The sequence below is a fragment of the Medicago sativa genome, chromosome 2, assembly GCF_051527215.1.
Source record: "Medicago sativa cultivar Bolivia chromosome 2, Bolivia_mono, whole genome shotgun sequence".
Lineage (NCBI taxonomy): Eukaryota > Viridiplantae > Streptophyta > Magnoliopsida > Fabales > Fabaceae > Medicago > Medicago sativa.
The window spans coordinates 34,520,637-34,525,421 of record NC_140750.1 but is presented as its reverse complement, the minus strand read 5'-3'; the positions used below and the strand labels follow the sequence as shown (position 1 = coordinate 34,525,421).

At 38.2% G+C, this 4,785-nt stretch overlaps 1 pseudogene; it reads left to right on the top strand.

The window, feature by feature from the left end:
• Positions 1-298: 298 nt before the first annotated feature.
• Positions 299-4,580, top strand: LOC146946477 (uncharacterized; annotated as a pseudogene).
• The last annotated feature ends 205 nt before the right edge of the window (positions 4,581-4,785 follow it).

Here is a 4,785-nt window from a genome sequence, read left to right as displayed (position 1 = left end):
ATATGATTACCGTCGATTAATTTAACTAATATCCACGTTGTTTCATAGTGTGTTAACTTTATTTCTTTTTTTAGAATACATGGATGTTGGTGACATGGATATTGCCTGCAAGAAATTTGGAGCTTTGGTGTGGCATGGTGAGGTTGCTCGGAAGGATCGTAACTCAGATGAACCACTAATCTCAATGTGTTGTAGGAAAGGCAACATAACTATTCCTCTCATGATAGAACCACCCACTCTTATTTGAAGTCTTTTTAATGGTACTCATCCTAGAAGTAGCCATTTTTTGTTAAATATTAGGTCTTACAACAATATGTTTTCATTCACATCCCTTGGTGGTAAAATAGAATCTTCTTCTTCTGATGGTGCTAGGCCACCGCAGTTTGTCATATCTGGTCAAAATTACCATCAGATTGGTAGTTTGGTTCCATCTGATGGGAAACCACCTAAATTTGCTCAGCTGTATATTTATGATACTGATAATGAAATAGCCAATCGACTTTCTCATTTCAGGTGTGTAGTATCTCTACGTTATTCAAATTTACGTTTATTATTTCACATAAGATATGGTATAATAAATTTGCCTTTTTACCAGTTCGGACAATCGTTCAGTTGGTTTGGATCCCAATTTGGTTGAAGAAATATTGAATGTCATGGATGAACACAATGTATTAGTCAAGAGCTTTAGGATGGTTCGAGATTATATCAGAAGAAACAAGAATGTCTCAGTCAGTTTAAGGTTATTTCGAAAACGCGACCGTGATTCAAGGAATTATAATGTACCAGAGGTTGATGAAGTTGCTGCACTGATTGTTGGTGATCTCGATGATGCCGAAGATGGTAGAGATATTGTTGTTCGTGGAAGAGATGGATACATGCAAAGACTACATGAGACTCATTCTAAATATATATCGTTGCAATATCCTTTGTTGTTTCCATTTGGGGAAGATCAATATCAAGAAAAGATTGAGTTAAATTCAATAACCACCACGGCCACGGTAAAGAAGAGAGTTCGTGTATCTCTTCGAGAGTTTGTTGCTTTTCGACTTCAGGAGAGATTCATCGAAGATTCCATTGTTTTGAAGAGTCGAAGGCTTTTTCAGCAATTTATTGTAGATTTGTATTCAATGGTTGAATCTCAAAGGTTGTCATATATTAGACATAATTAAGGTAAGATAAGATATGAATTTTTAATGGGTATTGAGGAAGCTGTTGATCGAGGTGATGTTGTTGCCTCATCTATTGGTTCTTGCGTTGTTTTACCAGCGTCTTTTACTGGTGGTCGAAGGTACATGTTTAACAATTGTCAGGACGCGATGGCGATTTGTAAGAGATTTGGCTACCCGAATCTGTTTCTGACTGTTACGTGTAACCTGAAATGGATTGAGATTCAGAGGCATTTGCTAAAGTCGAAAAATACAGCCAATTTTAGACCAGACATAAATTGTCGAGTGTTTCGGTTAAAATTGGTTCAAATGATAAATGACTTTAGGAATGGCAAATTTTTTGGCCCAGTTGTTGCAAGTAAGTGGTATTGCATTTTGAAGCCTAATCATTTGCATTTTATTTTCTCGCTATTAGTTTTTTTAATATGTTGATGGTGAGCAACTACGTTTTTTTCTTATTATTTCAGGTATGTATAGCATTGAATTTCAAAAGTGCTGCCTTCCACATGCACATATTCTTCTTTGGTTGGGTGCGAAGAATAAGTTATTATCCCCAAGCGCAATTGATTCTGTGATTTGTGCTGAACTACCTGACAAGTCTTTGTTCCCACAGTTATATCAGGTTGTTACAAATTTCATGATACATGGTCCCTGTGGGTTTTCTAGACTAAGTTCTCCTTGCATGAAAGATAAAAAATGTTCAAAGTTTTATCCCAAAAGATTCGTTTCAAAAACCTCATTCGTTCCAAGTGGGTACCCTGTTTACAGACGTCGGGACTTCAGAGTCACTGTTGTGAAGAAGGAGATTGAGCTTGATAATCGTAGTGTTGTTCCATATAACCCTAAACTCATCATGAAGTACCAGGCCCATGTAAACATAGAATATTGCAACAAGTCTAATTGCATTAAGTATTTGTTCAAGTATATTAACAAGGGTGTTGATCGAGTTACGACTGCAATGGGGAATGATGGTGAAGAGTGTGTTGATGAGATCAAGCAGTACTATGACTGTCGTTACTTATCCCCCTCGGAGTCTATATGGAGGATCTTTGCCTTTGATATTCACAATAGATGGCCTCCGGTTTGTAGATTGACTTTTCATCTTGCTGGGAAGCAAAGGATTTTGTTTAAAGATAGTTCTAATTTAGATGATGTTCTTAGCCATAACAGGGATAAGAGAACGATGTTCCTTGCTTGGATGGAGGCAAACAAGGAATACGAACTGGGTAGAAATCATACTTATGGTCAATTCCAAAGCATGTTCACCTATGACTCTGATGATCGATCCTGGCATCCACATAAGCAGGGTTGCTTTGTTGGTCGGTTAATTTTTGTTCCTCCCAGTAACCGCGAGCTTTACTATATGAGATTGTTGTTGAATCTTCAAGTTGGATGTACCAGTTATGAAGATATTCGAACTGTTGATGGTGTGGTACATGATTCATATCGAAAGGCGTGTTGTGCTTTGCGATTGTTGGAAGATGATCGAGAGTTCATAGATGGTATTAGAGAGGTTGCAATTCTCGGTTCTGGTTCATACCTTAGAAAAATGTTTGCCAAACTATTGCTCTCAAATTCAATGAGTGATCCGTTAAATGTCTGGGAGCAGGTTTGGGAGACTCTTGTGGATGTGATCCTATATGAGAAGCAAATGACTGTAAATTCACCAGGTAAAATTAATTATTTAAGTATTTTAATAGTTGTGTTTGTTTGTTGTTGTTGTGCTGATTGTTATATAAATTATGCAGATTTGCATATTTCAGTTGAGGAGCTCAAGCAGCTTTGTTTGTTGGAGATTGATTCTTTTCTTCGTAAAAATAGAAAAGGATTGGAAGATTATGAGTGTATGCCTGAATTGATTGATTCACCCCATGGCACCTTTGACAATATTTTAATTGAAAATGAATTGGGTTATGATCAAGATGAATGTTGCTGAAGCTTGGAGAACATGTTAGAAGTTTGAATGATGATCAGTTGAATGCCTACAATGTTGTTGTTGGTGCTGTTGAAAATGGACGTGGTGGCATGTTCTTTGTCGATGGTTATGGGGGAACGGGGAAGACCTACCTATGGAATGCTCTTTCCTATAGGTTCAGATCGGAGGGTAAGATAGTGTTGAATGTTGCTTCCAGTGGGATAGCATCGATTCTTTTACCTGGTGGTCGAACGGCGCACTCTCAGTTTGCCATACCGTTGGTTTTGGAGAAGGAATCGTGTTGCAAGATAGAGAAAGGAGGCAAAAAGGCTCAGTTGTTGATTGCTGCAAGTTTGATTATTTGGGATGAGGCACCGATGATAAATAGATGGGCATTTGAAGCCTTTGATCGAACCTTACGTGACATTATGAGCGATGTATCTGTCTATGGGTCAAGTCTTCCATTTGGTGGTAAGACAGTTGTGTTTGGTGGAGACTTAAGACAAATTCTTCCGGTTATTCCAAAGGGAACTCGTGCTGACATTGTGCATGCCACCATCAATTCATCTCCTTTATGGTCTGTTTGCAATGTTCTAAGGCTTACTAAAAATATGAGGCTTCAATTTTTAGCAAATGAGGTCGATAATGCTTCGTTGGTTTCATATGCGAAGTGGATACTTGATATTGGAGATGGGAAGCTAGGGGAGGCTCAGGACTGCGAAGAAATGGTAGAAATTCCAGAAGATCTTTTGATTAAAGATTCGTCGAATCCAATTGGAGATATTGTTGATGCGATCTATCCTAATCTTCTTTCCAGCATGACTTCATCCAGTTTTTTCGAAGATAGGGCCATACTTGCACCAACTTTGGAAATTGTTGAAAGGGTTAATGATTTTGTTCTTGAACTACTTCCTGGTGAGGAGAAGATTTATCTGAGCTGTGACATTGTTTCCAAGTGGGACGAAGATGTTGGTGTTGACCATCGATGGATTACTACGGAATTTTTAAATGAAATTAAATGCTCTGGACTACCGAATCACAAGTTAACCCTTAAAGTTGGAGTTCCCGTGATGTTGCTTCGAAACATTGATGTTGCTTACGGACTGTGCAATGGCACCCGGCTGATTGTAACTCATTTAGGAGTTAATATCATTGGTGCAAAGGTGGTTACGGGGACAAACATCGGTGACAAGGTGTTCATATCCCGTATGAATTTGATTCCTTCGGACGCGAACGTTTCTGTTAGTTTTCAACATAGACAATTTCCTATTTGTTTGTGCTTTGCGATGACAATCAACAAGAGTCAGGGTCAAACTCTTTCTCACGTCGGGTTATACCTTCCTAGGCCGGTTTTTACACACAGTCAGTTGTATGTTACAGTTTCTAGGGTGAAGACCAGGGCTGGGTTGAAAGTTCTAATAACATACGAAGATGGCCAACCATCTAATGCCAACGTCAACGTTGTCTACCATTAAGTTTTTAGCAAGATATATATCTAAGTTGCAGATGTGTTAATGTATCTGTGTAACTGTTAAAGAATAAGATCTATTGCAGATCTATGTACAAGGCAACCATGCCTGCGTTGTATTATATTCATTATCTATGGATGCAGAATAATGTTTGTAGTTGTTGATGTTCCCAGCTAAATGTATCATGTAATGGTTGATTTTTATGGCCATGTATTAGTATTCCCAGCTAAATGTA